The sequence below is a fragment of the Pleurodeles waltl genome, chromosome 10 (genome assembly GCF_031143425.1).
Source record: "Pleurodeles waltl isolate 20211129_DDA chromosome 10, aPleWal1.hap1.20221129, whole genome shotgun sequence".
In the NCBI taxonomy this organism is placed as follows: domain Eukaryota; kingdom Metazoa; phylum Chordata; class Amphibia; order Caudata; family Salamandridae; genus Pleurodeles; species Pleurodeles waltl.
In genome coordinates this window covers 1,027,404,430-1,027,422,112 of record NC_090449.1, presented here as the reverse complement: position 1 = coordinate 1,027,422,112, position 17,683 = coordinate 1,027,404,430, and the positions used below count along the sequence as shown (strand labels likewise).

At 45.6% G+C, this 17,683-nt stretch overlaps 1 protein-coding gene across 4 annotated transcripts in view; it reads right to left on the bottom strand.

Annotated features, from left to right (window-relative positions):
• The window catches only part of TCAIM (T cell activation inhibitor, mitochondrial), a 277,740-nt gene that overhangs the window by 69,639 nt on the left and 190,418 nt on the right, over positions 1-17,683 (bottom strand). The gene's annotated exons all lie outside the window — the stretch shown is intronic.

Here is a 17,683-nt window from a genome sequence, read left to right as displayed (position 1 = left end):
GCCTTCTATACAGGATTTTGAACAGTGCCTTCCTCAGCTGTCCATGTTTGGTAAAGTTGTTGATTATACTTAATAACTCTTTCTAGTGCTCTGCATCCAACTAGATGGCTAGTTCTTTTTTTTGTTTTTATTTTTACAAAAGTTAGGATGATAGCTTGTCCTGGGAATGTGGGGTATTAAGAACTATATATGGATGTATAGAGATTGAAGGTGCTGAATGGGAAAGTATCTTTGTGAGTCTTTCAAAGTTTGTTAGACCTCTAGTAGCCCCTTTTACACAATACACAGAGACTGATTGTTGTATATCGAAACTACAGTGTCTTGGGTACATTGAGGTCTGAGCCAGCCTATTCATAAAGTCAAATCTCCTCTTGGAAAACAAGTTGTATAATGGGGCACATTATCTCTCATCCAAGACCCTACAACCATGTCTGTCAACAGCTGGGCTAAAGGTCCCATCCAGGACAGTGGTGTGAATAAAGCTGAAGAACTAGTTATGCATCATGCGGCTCCTACAGTGATCCCAGTGAATGACAAAATATATAGCTTCCCTTCTCAATGGTATCTGGGGATGCATGGTCCACAATTGACCCACCAGTGTGTGGTCAGAATAGCACCAGTGCTTGTCTCCCTGACCTCTCAAACATATTTGAGACATGGGCGTCCTGGTAATACCATAAGAGATGTGTGACGATCAGCCCTCCCTCTTCTGGACTTTGTGTGCATGACCTCATCCATGCAAACACTCTTCAACCTCAGGTGAAATCATTTAATAGATCCTGAAGCAATTTGATATCTGACTTTTCTAGAGGTAAGGTTAAAGCTTGGAAGACATACAAAATCTTTGTCAGGGTTGCTATTTTCATCATGACAATCCTCCCTTGCAAGCACAACATGTGGGTGCACCCACTCAATAGATTGCCTTGACAATTTTGATGGAAGTTGGTCAAATTCCTCCCAACACTATCCCAACAGGCCAAGAACATCCCAGCCAGATGTCCAATTTTCCCCATAGTCTAATGGAAAGGGATTGAAGTTTCCAAGGTCTGCATTAACACAGGCACATCCTCATTTCCACAAAGCAAACCAGTCCTTCTGACTTCATCATACTAACCTTAAATCCTGCAGAGGATTGAAATCCCTCTAGTTTCTCTACCAGCCAGGTCAGAATGGAGGAACCTTAGTCAGTCACTACCATGAGGACATTGTACACGAAGAAGGCTTGAATGTATGATATTGCCTCCCCTACTCTCAATCAAATGCTTTGAACTAGCAAATTGTTTGTAATTCTTTGCTTAAAGGCTTCAAAGAGAGAATAAATAAGAGTTAGGACAGTAAGCTGACTTGCTGAGTCAACTTCCAGATGTTTACCTGATCGCAGTGACACCCAGTAACCCAGTGATATGTTGATGAGCCTCCATTACCCCCCTCAGAACCTGTGGCCCAAAGCTGTACTTGATAAATGTATCTGCCTGGAATGCTCAGTCCTGCCTTGTCACTTGTCAGCATTCAATAAGAGTAAGACCACGTCATTGCAGTGTATGACCTTCTTTGAATTGTCTCCCATGTTCTTTTCCCTAATAAGCCCTGTCTGGTTTGGGTGTATCAAAGTTAGACTGAACCTGAACAGCCTACTCATCAAATTCTTGATGAAAATCCTGCTGTCTAGATTGAAGAAAACTGGTATAATGGAAGAGCAGGCCATGAGGCTGCAAATCACAAACAGTATGTTGTCTTTGTACGCTACTTCTTCTAAATGCTTTCAGCTAATCTAGTGTCAAAGTGAGCACAGGTCCCAAGTAACCTTTCCTGGCATTCTCCTGTGTGTTCCACATTGTACAAAATATGATAGCAGTTCTTACAGCATTTGAGCGTCTCTGACTCCCTCTATTTGTATACCTCCTCTGCAACTCTCACTTCTGTGACGGAAATCTATGCTTTTAGTGCTCATAACATATTAGATAGAGGATGCAGAGCTTTATTTTCTCCTACATTATATTTCGTACTGAGCCTCACAAGAATGTAATTAGCTCTGTTACCCTGCTTTAATTTGGTCTCACAGTGCCACAGCACTGTGCCAGAGTACTTGCAACTGTGTCTATTTATGTTCTGAATTCAGCCTCAGTCAATTCTTCCTTCAGTTTGACTAAGAGTGCTACCTTTCCTCTTAGTACAGCCTGCAAACAAATCCCACACAATGCTTCACAGACACCTACTCTGTTGTTGAGGGGCAATTACTCAGTCTGTTGACTGCCAGTGCTGATGACAGTGGAGCCTTTTAACAGTGAGTCACTCAATCTACAGCCGTCCACAGTATGTCTCTCCTCTAAGCCTTCCCGTTCCATGATCCCAGTGAGTAGTCCATGATCAGAAGAACAGTGGCCCCTGATTGACATCATGTAGGAAGTTGGCTTTGTATGCACTATTTCAAAGTAAGGAATAGTATGCACAGAGTCCAAGGGTTCCCCTTAGAGGTAAGATAGTGGCAAAAAGAGATAATACTAATGCTCTATTTTGTGGTAGTGTGGTCGAGCAGTAGGCTTATCAAAGGAGTAGTGTTAAGCATTTGTTGTACATACACACAGGCAATAAATGAGGAACACACACTCAGAGACAAATCCAGCCAATAGGTTTTGTTATAGAAAAATATATTTTCTTAGTTTATTTTAAGAACCACAGGTTCAAATTCTACATGTAATATCTCATTTGAAAGGTACTGCAGGTAAGTACTTTAGGAACTTTGAATAATTACAGTAGCATATATACTTTTCATATAAAACACAAATAGCTGTTTTAAAAGTGGACACAGTGCAATTTTCACAGTTCCTGGGGGAGGTAAGTTTTTGTTAGTTTTGTCAGGTAAGTAAATCACTTACAAGTCTCAGGTTTGGGTCCAAGGTAGCCACCGTTGGGGGTTCAGAGCAACCCCAAAGTTACCACACCAGCAGCTCAGGGCCGGTCAGGTGCAGAGGTCAAAGAGGTGCCCAAAACACATAGGCTTCAATGGAGAGAAGGGGGTGCCCCGGTTCCGGTCTGCCAGCAGGTAAGTACCCGCGTCTTCGGAGGGCAGACCAGGGGGGTTTTGTAGGGCACCGGGGGGGACACAAGTCCACACAGAAAGTACACCCTCAGCAGCGCAGGGGCGGCCGGGTGCAGTGTGCAAACACGCGTCGGGTTTTTAATGGTTTCAAATGAGAGACCAAGGGATCTCTTCAGCTGTGCAGGCAGGCAAGGGGGGGGCTCCTCGTGGTAGCCACCACCTGGGCAAGGGAGAGGGCCACCTGGGGGTCACTCCTGCACTGAAGTTCCGTTCCTTCAGGTGCTGGGGGCTGCGGGTGCAGGGTCTTTTCCAGCTGTCGGGATTTCAGACTCAGGCAGTCGCGGTCAGGGGGAGCCTGGGGATTCCCTTTGAAGGCGTCGCTGTGGGGGATCAGGGGGGACAACTTTGGTTACTCACAGTCTCGGAGTCGCCGGAGGGTCCTCCCTGAGGTGTTGTTTCTCCACCAGTCGAGTCGGGGTCGCCGGGTGCAGTGTTGCAAGTCTCACGCTTCTTGCGGGGATTGCAGGGGTCTTTAAATCTGCTCCTTTGAAACAAAGTTGCAGTCTTTTTGGAGCAGGGCCGCTGTCCTCTGGAGTTTCTTGTCTTTCTTGAAGCAGGGCAGTCCTCTGAGGATTCAGAGGTCGCTGGTCCTTTGGAAAGCGTCGCTGGAGCAGGTTTCTTTGGAAGGCAGGAGACAGGCCGGTAGGACTGGGGCCAAAGCAGTTGGTGTCTTCGGTTCTTCTTCTTCAGGGGTTTTTCAGCTCAGCAGTCCTCTTCTTCTTGTAGTTTCAGGAATCTAACTTCTTAGGTTCAGGGGAGCCCTTAAATACTAAATTTAAGGGCGTGTTTAGGTCTGGGGGGTTAGTAGCCAATGGCTACTAGCCCTGAGGGGGGGTACACCCTCTTTGTGCCTCCTCCCAAGGGGAGGGGGTCACATTCCTATCCCTATTGGGGGAATCCTCCTTCTACAAGATGGAGGATTTCTAAAAGTCAGAGTCACCTCAGCTCAGGACACCTTAGGGGCTGTCCTGACTGGCCAGTGACTCCTCCTTGTTTTTCTCATTATCTCTCCTGGACTTTCCGCCAAAAGTGGGGGCTGGGTCCATGGGGCGGGCATCTCCACTAGCTGGAGTGTCCTGGGGCATTGTAACACAAAGCATGAGCCTTTGAAGCTCACTGCTAGGTGTTACAGTTCCTGCAGGGGGGAGGTGTGAAGCACCTCCACCCAGAGCAGGCTTTGTTTCTGTCCTCAGAGAGCACAAAGGCTCTCACCGCATGAGGTCAGAAAATCGTCTCTCAGCAGCAGGCTGGCACAGACCAGTCAGTCCTGCACTGAACAATTGGGTAAATTACAGGGGGCATCTCTAAGATGCCCTCTGTGTGCATTTTTTTATAAATCCAACACTGGCATCAGTGTGGGTTTATTATTCTGAGAAGTTTGATACTAAACTTCCCAGTATTCAGTGTAGCCATTATGGAGCTGTGGAGTTCGTTTTTGACAGACTCCCAGCCCATACACTCTTATGGCTACCCTGCACTTACAATGTCTAAGGTTTTGCTTAGACACTGTAGGGGCATAGTGCTCATGCACATGTGCCCTCACCTGTGGTATAGTGCACCCTGCCTTAGGGCTGTAAGGCCTGCTAGAGGGGTGACTTACCTATGCCACAGGCAGTGTGAGGTTGGCATGGCACCCTGAGGGGAGTGCCATGTCGACGTAGTCATTTTCTCCCCACCAGCACACACAAGCTGGCAAGCAGTGTGTCTGTGCTGAGTGAGGGGTCCCTAGGGTGGCATAAGTCATGCTGCAGCCCTTAGAGACCTTCCCTGGCATCAGGGCCCTTGGTACCAGGGGTACCAGTTACAAGGGACTTACCTGGGTGCCAGGGTTGTGCCAATTGTGGAGACAATGGTACATTTTAGATGAAAGAACACTGGTGCTGGGGCCTGGTTAGCAGGGTCCCAGCACACTTCTCAGTCAAGTCAGCATCAGTATCAGGGAAAAAGTGGGGGGTAACTGCAACAGGGAGACATTTCTTTACACAAGCCCCCCCCCCAGCCCACAGGCCAGGAGACTCAGCCAAAGCTGGGAGAGTCTTCCTAGTCTGTCAGGCGAGGAAGAGTAGAGGAAATAGGCTGGTTTGTTGCAGGGCCTACTCTGCCTTACATCCTCCTGTCCAGGTCATTCCCTCTGGGAACTGACCCACTTCCACAGTGATAGGACCTAGTCTGAATTGCCTCTTGTCTGTGTCTTTAATGTCTCCACCCATTCTCTCTATTTTGGGGTTAGAGGTATCCACCTCTGCTAATCTTATCTTAGCCAGGGTCACCCCTAGCTTACCCAAAGAGGTTACCCAGAGCTGGAGTAACCCCACCATGACCAACAGGGTCAGGGGGCCTAACTTGCTATTTGGCATGGGGTCTGACCACCATGCCAAGGATAGTGCAGCCATAAAGGCTAACACCCAGCAGAGGCCACTGACAGCTGTCAGTGCCCAGAACCACACCTTTAGCTCTTCACCTACAAGGGAAGGGGCTAGGTTACAGGCTTCTTTGGTTTCAGGGTGCCTGTCTGCTGTATTAGAGTGGGGGGTTACCACATCTTGTAGTAAACACCCTTCTTCCACTCTTTCTTCTGTTAGCTGAGGAGCCACCCACTCAGGCTTAACAGTTGCCTGACTAGCCAGGACTTCTTGTGGGTCAAGTTGGACTGTACCAGTGCCACTTTTGGAGTTCTCCCCTACTGGAGCAGAATCTCCTTGGCTTGCTGGAACCTTGGCTAAAGGTTGTCCACCTTTCCTACTCTGTTTTCTTTTCTTTTTCTTCTGGGGCCTACTTGCAGTTACTGCAGGGGTAGCACCTTCAGAATCCTTGGGAGAGGACTGGCACTGGACCAGTTCCTCTCTTGGGCTCTGACTAACCTCTGGGTAGTAATTTCCAAGGAGACAGTCAAGGGGGAGGTCTGTACTGACTACCACCCTTCTCCAGCTAAAAGTCCCACCCACTTCTATGGGCACAAAAGCCACAGGCCTATCAGTAACCCTGTCTGGGCTAACTCTTACTCTGGCCATCTCACCTGGGATGTACTGGTTTGAGAACACCAGCCTGTCATGCACAATAGTGTGACTGGCACAAGTGTCTCTCAGGGCAGTGGCTGGGATTCTATTCACCAGTAAGTGTCTACTTCCCTCTGGAATCTCCAACTCACCTGTTGGGCCCTTTTTCCAGTTGAAGGCTATGAAGACCTCCTCATCTGAGGAGTCATCCCCCATGGCTACACTGGTCACCCCTGGGATTTTGCTAGGGGGTTTGTTTTTGGGACAAGAAGTGTCCTTGGTGTGGTGCCCTGTCTGTCTACAGTTATGGCACCATGCCTTAGTGGCATCCCAGTTCTTACCCTGGTACCCACCTTTGTTTTGGGTTGTGTCTCTGGGCCCACCCACCTGGTCTGGTTTTTGGGGGCCTACAGAGGACTCTTTTTCTTTGTTTCTAGTGTCACCCACTTTCTCCTGGGGAGGCTTTGTAACCCCTTTCTTTTGGTCACCCCCAGTGGAAGTTTTGGTTACCCTAGTCTTGACCCAGTGGTGTGCCTTCTTTCCCAATTCTTGGGGAGAAATTGGACCTAGGTCTACCAGATACTGATGCAACTTTTCATTGAAGCAGTTACTTAAAATGTGTTCTTTCATAAACAAATTATAAAGCCCAACATAGTCATGCACTTCATTTCCAGTTACCCAACCATCCAGTGTTTTCACTGAGTAGTCTACAAAATCAACCCAGGTCTGGCTCGAGGATTTTTGAGCCCCCCTGAATCTAATTCTATACTCCTCAGTGGAGAATCCAAAGCCCTCAATCAGGGTTCCCTTCATGAGGTCATAAGATTCTGCATCTTTTCCAGAGAGTGTGAGGAGTCTATCCCTACACTTTCCATTGAACATTTCTCAAAGGAGAGCACCCCAGTGAGATCTGTTTACTTTTCTGGTTACACAAGCCCTCTCAAAAGCTGTGAACCATTTGGTGATGTCATCACCATCTTCATATTTAGTTACAATCCCTTTAGGGATTTTCAACATGTCAGGAGAATCGCTGACCCTATTTATGTTGCTGCCACCATTGATGGGTCCTAGGCCATCTCTTTTCTTTCCCTTTCTATGGTTAGGATCTGTCTTTCCAGAGCCAATCTCTTGGCCATCCTGGCTAATTGGATGTCCTCTTCACTGGGGCTATCCTCAGTGATTTCAGAGATGTTGGTCTCTCCTGTGAGGGACACAGCATTTCTGACTATTATGTTTGGAGTCAGGGCTTGAGCAGCCCTGTTCTCCCTAAGTAGGACTGGAGGGGGGGAATTGCCCTCCAAGTCACTATCTTCATCCTCAGTGTTGCCATCCTCAGAGGGGTTGGCTCTTTCAAACTCTGCCAAAAGCTCCTGGAGCTGTAGTTTGGAAGGTCTGGGGCCCATTGTTATTTTCTTTATTTTACAGAGTGACCTAAGCTCCCTCATCTTAAGATGGAGGTAAGGGGTAGTGTCGAGTTCCACCACATTCATCTCTGTACTAGACATTATGCTTCTAAAAGTTGGAATACCTTTTAAGAATCTAAAACTAGTTCTAGGTTCTAATTCAAACTTTCACAAAACTTTTAAACTCTAAAAGGAAATGCTAAACAGGGACTAACACAAGACCCTAGCAGGACTTTTAAGAATTTAGAAAAATAGTTCAAATTGCAAAAATCAATTTCTAATGACAATTTTTGGAATTTGTCGTGTGATCAGGTATTGGCTGAGTAGTCCAGCAAATGCAAAGTCTTGTACCCCACCGCTGATCCACCAATGTAGGAAGTTGGCTCTGTATGCACTATTTCAAAGTAAGGAATAGTATGCACAGAGTCCAAGGGTTCCCCTTAGAGGTAAGAGAGTGGCAAAAAGAGATAATACTAATGCTCTATTTTGTGGTAGTGTGGTCGAGCAGTAGGCTTATCAAAGGAGTAGTGTTAAGCATTTGTTGTACATACACACAGGCAATAAATGAGGAACACACACTCAGAGACAAATCCAGCCAATAGGTTTTGTTATAGAAAAATATCTTTTCTTAGTTTATTTTAAGAACCACAGGTTCAAATTCTACATGTAATATCTCATTTGAAAGGTATTGCAGGTAAGTACTTTAGGAACTTTGAATAATTACAGTAGCATATATACTTTTCATATAAAACACAAATAGCTGTTTTAAAAGTGGACACAGTGCAATTTTCACAGGTCCTGGGGGAGGTAAGTTTTCGTTAGTTTTGTCAGGTAAGGAAATCACTTACAAGTCTCAGGTTTGGGTCCAAGGTAGCCCACCGTTGGGGGTTCAGAGCAACCCCAAAGTTACCACACCAGCAGCTCAGGGCCGGTCAGGTGCAGAGGTCAAAGAGGTGCCCAAAACACATAGGCTTCAATGGAGAGAAGGGGGTGCCCCGGTTCCGGTCTGCAGGCAGGTAAGTACCCGCGTCTTCGGAGGGCAGACCAGGGGGGTTTTGTAGGGCACCGGGGGGGACACAAGTCCACACAGAAAGTACACCCTCAGCAGCGCGGGGGCGGCCGGGTGCAGTGTGCAAACACGCGTCGGGTTTTCAATGGTTTTCAATGAGAGACCAAGGGATCTCTTCAGCGGTGCAGGCAGGCAAGGGGGGGGGGGGGGCTCCTCGGGGTAGCCACCACCTGGGCAAGGGAGAGGGCCACCTGGGGGTCACTCCTGCACTGAAGTTCCGTTCCTTCAGGTGCTGGGGGCTGCGGGTGCAGGGTCTTTTCCAGCCGTCGGGATTTCAGAGTCAGGCAGTCGCGGTCAGGGGGAGACTGGGGATTCCCTCTACAGGCGTCGCTGTGGGGGACCAGGGGGGACAACTTTGGTTACTCACAGTCTCGGAGTCGCCGGAGGGTCCTCCCTGAGGTGTTGTTTCTCCACCAGTCGAGTCGGGGTCGCCGGGTGCAGTGTTGCAAGTCTCACGCTTCTTGCGGGGATTGCAGGGGTCTTTAAATCTGCTCCTTTGAAACAAACTTGCAGTCTTTTTGGAGCAGGGCCGCTGTCCTCTGGAGTTTCTTGTCTTTCTTGAAGCAGGGCAGTCCTCTGAGGATTCAGAGGTCGCTGGTCCTTTGGAAAGCGTCGCTGGAGCAGGTTTCTTTGGAAGGCAGGAGACAGGCCGGTAGGACTGGGGCCAAAGCAGTTGGTGTCTTCGGTTCTTCTTCTGCAGGGGTTTTTCAGCTCAGCAGTCCTCTTCTTCTTGTAGTTTCAGGAATCTAACTTCTTAGGTTCAGGGGAGCCCTTAAATACTAAATTTAAGGGCGTGTTTAGGTCTGGGGGGTTAGTAGCCAATGGCTACTAGCCCTGAGGGTGGGTACACCCTCTTTGTGCCTCCTCCCAAGGGGAGGGGGTCACATTCCTATCCCTATTGGGGGAATCCTCCTTCTACAAGATGGAGGATTTCTAAAAGTCAGAGTCACCTCAGCTCAGGACACCTTAGGGGCTGTCCTGACTGGCCAGTGACTCCTCCTTGTTTTTCTCATTATCTCTCCTGGACTTGCCGCCAAAAGTGGGGGCTGGGTCCAGGGGGCGGGCATCTCCACTAGCTGGAGTGTCCTGGGGCATTGTAACACGAAGCTTGAGCCTTTGAAGCTCACTGCTAGGTGTTACAGTTCCTGCAGGGGGGAGGTGTGAAGCACCTCCACCCAGAGCAGGCTTTGTTTCTGTCCTCAGAGAGCACAAAGGCTCTCACCGCATGAGGTCAGAAACTCGTCTCTCAGCAGCAGGCTGGCACAGACCAGTCAGTCCTGCACTGAACAATTGGGTAAATTACAGGGGGCATCTCTAAGATGCCCTCTGTGTGCATTTTTTAATAAATCCAACACTGGCATCAGTGTGGGTTTATTATTCTGAGAAGTTTGATACTAAACTTCCCAGTATTCAGTGTAGCCATTATGGAGCTGTGGAGTTCGTTTTTGACAGACTCCCAGCCCATACACTCTTATGGCTACCCTGCACTTACAATGTCTAAGGTTTTGCTTAGACACTGTAGGGGCATAGTGCTCATGCACATGTGCCCTCACCTGTGGTATAGTGCACCCTGCCTTAGGGCTGTAAGGCCTGCTAGAGGGGTGACTTACCTATGCCACAGGCAGTGTGAGGTTGGCATGGCACCCTGAGGGGAGTGCCATGTCGACGTAGTCATTTTCTCCCCACCAGCACACACAAGCTGGCAAGCAGTGTGTCTGTGCTGAGTGAGGGGTCCCTAGGGTGGCATAAGTCATGCTGCAGCCCTTAGAGACCTTCCCTGGCATCAGGGCCCTTGGTACCAGGGGTACCAGTTACAAGGGACTTACCTGGGTGCCAGGGTTGTTCCAATTGTGGAGACAATGGTACATTTTAGGTGAAAGAACACTGGTGCTGGGGCCTGGTTAGCAGGGTCCCAGCACACTTCTCAGTCAAGTCAGCATCAGTATCAGGCAAAAAGAGGGGGATAACTGCAACAGGGAGCCATTTCTTTACACATCAGCACCATCTTTTATATATTAATAAGAAATCGAACCAGTAAGACATGCTTCCTGAATGAGCTTTCTCTGAATGAGAATTGTCTATCTTGAGTATGCCTATGTCAAAATGTGTTAACTTAGCGTATCACTTTCAGCCACATTACCCCTGTCCCTGAAATCTTTGCTGAGACGTATCTTGTTGGGCACACACAACAAGGTTGAGGCCCCTTGATGACATGGGCCACAAGAAACGTCCTAATCATTTCCACTTTCTTAGAGACTGAGTGCAAGAACTGTCTTGCAAAGCATTTGAGTGGAACTCATGGTGGCTGACATTCACCAAGTGAATTTCTTGTAAGAAAAGAGTCTGTTTTAAGCATTATCAGCTCATGTAGAATGTTAAGGTGCATCAACAGGCCATTATGGTGCTGGTAAGTTGTTATGTGAATCCAAACTACTCCTTTGGTTTTGAGGTTTTGTGAGGTTGCCCAGTTACCTGTACCAACTACCACTTCCATATGGCTTCCTTGGATCGCTGCCATACCTGCAGTGCTCTTGTGGTGATGCCTACACCTTGTGAATAACTCCAAGCACTCTGTAAAAATGACCTAGAAAGACGCAGACTTCTTCCAGGGACTTGGTGACTTAGAGCTTCGCTATCTATGATAAAATTTATCACTAGCTTAATGGCCTGGTGTTTTGCCATTGTGTTGGGTAGAGAGTTCTTGTTGAGATTCAAAGATACTCTGTGGACTGTCAAGTTTATCGGGTCCTCTCCCGATCACTCTGGCAAAACTCTAAAGAGACCTTAAATGAAATACATCAAACACTGTCCTCTTTGGTGCCTTTTGCTACTTCTAGTATCTGTAAAATTCGTTTGTTAGGTTCAGGTTTCTAGATCTTCATATTTTCCTTGAAGACAAATTTTCTATTATTCTTTTTACAGTGTCTGAGCCTGGTGCGATTCTCGGCAGAAGGACATCTCATTCTAATGTGTCTAAGTTCACAGAAGTCTTCAATTTCCGCTTTAGTTTAGCGCTTTCAAAAAGAAATTCACCATAAAGCACTCAGGGGCTGATTTAGATTTTGGTGGGTGGGTTACTACGTCACTACAGTGAGAGATAGCCCATCTGCCTAAATCTAAATAACATAGTAAATAATGGGATATAGATTTTGGCGGAAGGGCTATCCATCACCGTTGTGACGGAGTAACCCGTCAGACAAAATATAAATCAGGCCCTTATTTACTGTCTTCTCTCTTTAGAGATGACCCGCTCTTTGCAGTGACTGGATTTGCCGTCCTGTTGTGTATTGTGCTGCGGTTTGCTTTCTTCATGTCCCCTATTGAAATGGGTCTGATGGCATGGTCATTTAGCTTTTTCCTCCCGGCCACACCCATTGCATCCCTAGCACCACTACTCTATGAGCCCACTGGAATTTTCTGAAATTTTGATTTTGGGAGTTCCCCGAAAGATTATTCGCTCCCCAACTGCTACCGTCTGCTCCAAACCCACATCCCAAAACTGTATGGTGTTCAAAGAATCTAGCCGTTCCACGTTGTGATTGCCATAAGACTGCTCTTCTCGCAGTGGCAGACAACATTTGCACCATACTAGATCAAGACCAGACTGCTGCGCTCATCTTCCTTGATCTTCAACACAGTCTCCCACCACACACACATTTCCAGACTTTACAAAACTGGAATCCAGGGACCAGCTCTCAAGTGGGGAGCCTCCTTCCTGATCGGAAGAATGTTACAGGTCAAGCACCCTCCATTTACCTCAGAACCCAAGAACCTCATCTGTGGAGTCTCACAAAGCTCTTCTCTCAACCCCACTCTCTTCAACGCGTACATGACTTCTCTAGCAAACATCATTCAGACCCATGGCCTTAACATCATCTTTTACGCTGACGTCACCCACCTCATTCTATCCCTCTCAGAAGACAAAAACAGCACCAAAAGTAACTTCAAAATGTGCATGACCAACGTGGCCAACTGAATGAGAGATAACAGCCTCAGACTTAACACTGACAAGACGGAAGTTCTGATAGTCAGCAACAAGAGCTCAACCTCGGACTCCACCTGGTGGCCCACAGAACTAGGCCCCACACCCTCCAACCACACCAGAGACCTGGGCATAATCTTTGACACCAAATTCACCACGATACATCAGATCAACGCCTGCTTTTACATACTCCGCATTCTCAGCAAAATCATCAAATGGCTTCCTCCCAACAACATAAAGACCGTCACCCAAGCCCTCATCACAAGCAGACTGGACTATGGCAGTGTCTGCTGTAAAACTGCAAACAATCCAAAACGCTGCCACCAGACTAGTAATCAACCTTCCTCACCACATGCACATCACACCTCACCTCTGAAAACTTCACTGTCTCACCATTCAGAAACGCTGCCAGTTCAAGATAGGCCTACAAGGCACTACACAACCTGTGTCCCACCTACCTCAACTACCAACCACACTTCCACCAACAAACTAGAACCTCCCTTCGGCCTCACTTGTGCTCACCCACCTGTATCCATAGAAGCAAGACAGGAGACAGGGCATTCTCTTACGTGGCAGCCAAATCCTGGAACAACCTCCCCCAGCATATTTTGACAGCCAATTCTCTTATGGAGTTCCGCAAGAAACTGAAAACCTGGCTCCTCAACTGAACCTGCTTATGAAAAGAAAAGAATGCTAGGTTTTCTGGGGTGCAGCATAAGCATTTGCCTTTAAAGAAATCAAGGAAGGTTTGCTCAGCCTATACACACCTGGTGAGTGTTTGACGGTAACAGTGGATAAAAGTTGAGTTGGATTGGGAGCTGAGCTGTCCCCGGAGGAAGAGAAAAATATAAACACACTATTGTGTTTGCCTCTCACATGCTTAGACCACAGAATGTGTATTCTTTCTTGACTACATACCTGGTTGTAGGAATAGAAAGACGATTGTCTATCCAGATTATCCTTCTCGGAAGAAGTTGACAAAGAGAAAATTGATGACCACCAAGATGTGGAATGTTCGATTGCTAATGTGTTTTGGTGAGATACCAAGAGTGTCAGTGAAGAGGAGTGGATATGTGAACCAGGATCTGGTGCTGAAAAAAGTTATGGAGTACGAAGGAAAATGCTGGCAGAGGGAAGGTAAACTTTCTGTGGACCTTCAGACATACAGCAAGGGGCAATTGGAATTCTCATAGGAAAATGGGTTGTTGTACAGAACAAATTAGTTACTCCAAGATTTGTCAGAAACACACTACTGAGCATAAGTCACGGGGGTCACTTTGGCTTGACTATGACCAAGAAAAGATTGAGGGAATCTTTCAGGTGGCCTGGGATGGACAGAGATATGGAAGACTGGATTTGTAAGTGCGTGAGTTGTTTGACAAATGACAAAGGTCTGAAATCTGTGACCCCAACAATGGTTATTCCTGAGAGTCCTCAGAAAGTATGGGACAAAGTTAGTATAGATTTTTTGGGTCTTTTTCATGTCTTACCCCAGGCTCAATGTTTTGCCACCGTTCTAATTGATCACCTGTCAAAGTGACTTGAAGTATTGCCAGTGAGGGTTTTCCCTCTGAGCTAGTATCTGACAATGGTATGCAATTTGTTTCATGTGAGATGGAGGAATTCATGAATGGAGCAGGGATCAGGCGTAGAAGGTGCAGTCTTTATCATTCCCAGGGGAATGGTCATATTGAGAGAGCATCAGAATGGTCTCTGACTGTGTCAGGGTCAGTAATTGGGTGTGTCGATGTTCTGGATGCTGTATGGGCTATTCTGTGGTCATATCGCAACTCACCTCTCAGCGTGACTGCCATTTTTCCATTTCTGGTTTAAGGGGCAGGGTCACTCATGATCTGTTGAGGGTGGCGTGGTTGAATAATATATGGAAGGTAAAATCTAGTAGTGGGTCACTCACAACATTAAAGATACTAAGAATAAAATCTGGGAAAGCTAGAACAGAAGTAAAAATAGATGTGATGTGATTAAAGCAACCAAAACAGTTCCATCTGAGAGGAGGGGGGCTGGATGTGTGTGAAACTCTTCTCAAATCCAGAATAAGGTTTGGTCCACCTTGTCAAGTGGAAGAAGTAAGCAGAAATGGATGCGCAGTGATAATACAAAATGGGCACTGGAGGGAATTGTGCAACGTTAGGAAAGTGAGGGGGCCTGTTCTTGGTCATTTTGGGCCAGTTGGGAATAAAGCAATGAATGTTGCAACTTCAACAGGGAAGCGTGTCTGTAGTCTCCCGGGAAGGTTGAAAGACTTAATTTTATCTTGAAATTGTATTATCTTGCTATCTTATGATGGTTTCCTATTTATTTTGTTTATAGGGTTTTGTATTGTTTTTTTATTGTTGTATTTTTTTCCAGTTATCTCATTTGTTGTGGTATATTTATTGGATGGAAAAGGGCGAGGTGTGTTGTATCCTACTGTGTTGCCGCCCTGTGCTGTGTCAGCTTGTGATACCTCTGCATCATGTTCGCTCGTGGCATGAGTGCTCTATTGGAATGCTGGCAACGAGCAAACGACGGTTGGAGGTAGGACTGAACTTTCTGGTGTCGGACGAACAGCTGCCTGTATGATTTATGACTTGTTGCTAATAAATGTTTATATTCATGCAACGGACTGTGCTGGTGCCTGTACTTCCAACTAACAGGCCCCTACACAACAGAAAATTAAATCATTGACAAAATGTCCTATAAGTGATGTGAAATCCTCCGAGACGTTTATGACCAACCCAACCTAAAATATCTATAGTTGGATGATTGAGTAAAAACAAATTCAAATTATCCTACAGTAGGTTTTCTTCTCACGGACTTTGAAGATGGTCATCTGCTGCCAGGCAGAACTGAGGTCAGATAGGGGAAAGAGCATCAAATAACTTTTGTAAACTACCAAACATCCTACTTTAAAAATCTTCCTTTACCTAAATGTGCACAGAGAAAGTCAAATGATGATGTATATTCAGATCAAAATACCTGATATTGCAGCTCTCACAAGTCTTTTAAAAGAAACATCACCAGCAAATGTTATCAACTTCTGAAAAACACAATTTAGTGGTACCACAAATAAACTTTCAATTTAAGCTGCCCAAACAGCATCACCCCTAAAATTCACACAAATACATCTTGAGAAAGTGATGAAACGTTACTAAAACGTTGAAACAGTGTTTTTCGACATTATTTCACACAGACACACAAACATACACCTCTTCACTCACATATTAAGTTTGCAATATCAATCTGCTGGTAACAATTGTATGCATAGTATTTGTTATAGTCACAGTTTGTTGCTTCCCAACTTTCTTGCCTCATAAAAACAAAGTGTACGATTCACTTCCAGTCCTTAAATCTCAGGTGACATGTATTTAATCCTCCAGGTTTCTTCAGGGTTCCATCGCTGTCACTTGGATAATAAAGGAGTACATGGAAGCTTTGCAATATTGATGCCTTAAAAGGGCTAACCAGTTCCACTAATATATAAAATGTTACTAGGATCTGTTGTTGATGTAGCTCTAACAAAGCAGCATACAACTTGCAGAGTACCATTTAATGATGGTGCTATTAGTAAGAATGAACTGTTCAGGTAACAATTTACCAAACTTAACACTGGGACTGGTATCCCAACACGTACTTAAAGAATATCTTGTGCACAATTTGAACCAAAAGATTGATATTATAGCTTGTTATGAGTCAACATGAACTTGGCAGATACCAAAGATCTAGAATAATAAAAGCTTTACATAAGACAAATGAGTCTGCTTATGTAACACATGGTGGCTTTTGCTTAGCATTATCAGGAGAGTGCATTTCTTTGTGGTAACAGATCAAACTGGCTAGGTACTACAGAAGCAGGATGGGGACTCTCTTACTAGGAGCCATCATTCTCCCGACCATATAGAGAAGGTACCCTGAGTACAAATATCTCTGTTTTAACAAAGATCAGTTTGAAGGTGTAGAGGGCATATCTAAGCTTCTATTATCAACATGTATTTTTTAAATCTGAACCAGACTAGACAAAGAGTAACTCTTAAGGTGACAAATCAGTTGGGTGTCTGCGTACAAAAATAAAATAATACAAAATAAATGAACTACGTTGGGCAGAAGAGCAACATAAATATTGAAAATGAGTTCCCAGAAACTCCATGGAGTAAAATATTGAAGTAAGAATGATGTATGTCAACAACCTGAGATTGATCAGACAGGAAAGACCTGTGCCAGACTATAAGAAAACCACTCACCCCTAAACCTTTAAACACAATCCAGAAGGATGGGAGATTATGTTGAAGGCTTCTGAGAGTTCATACAGCACAGAAATAAGAACAAGTTCAGTTCCAAGGACTGTTCTAAACTCCGCCTTGGCAGCATTTAAGATAGCATTTACTTCTAGAAAGTCGCTCACTGATGATATGCTGTACCATTTTAACCAAAAGTAGTAAACAGCCAAATGGTCAGCAATTACCTATTTCAGCAGAGGTGAGAAAACTGTGTGTTTTTATGTAGCAGAAATAGATCACAGAAGCATTAGGAGGGGGAGTGAATTATTTGGCTACTTTAGCAACTATCACTGGACTGGGAAAGGATCTCAAGATAAGCCTGATTTCATGACAGCCAATTTGACCTTACGAGTTTCCTCTGAGATAGGAGTGTGGAAGAAGGCAGGTTTATTGCGGGGGGATTTAGCTGAGTCTAGTACCATAGAGAAACCAAACAATGAACTGAGAAGACAAAAGGCATCCTAACTAGGATGGTTTTAACAAAGAAGTAATTAGATAGTTGAGTACATAGCTATAATGCCGGAGGAGCAGTTGAAGAGCAGCCCGAAGGAAGGTAGTTAGAGAATTTCTGATAACATCAGAATCATTGCTAATATGGTTTTGATGGACTTGAGTATGGGTTTGGTCTCCCTATATGTTCTAGGGTGTTTTCATAGTAAGCTTTGTTGGTGGTGTAAAAGTAATTGCTGCACAGCAACTTTTAAACTCGGTTGCATATTGTTCTTTGAAAAGTGCCACAGTCTACAAAGGACTTTGCTAAAACTGTCCAGAGAAGGCATTAGATGAGGATGGGAATTTCTGTTCAGACAGTGAAGCCTTATCAGTAATGACTTTGAACTAGGCCCTGCCCTCAATC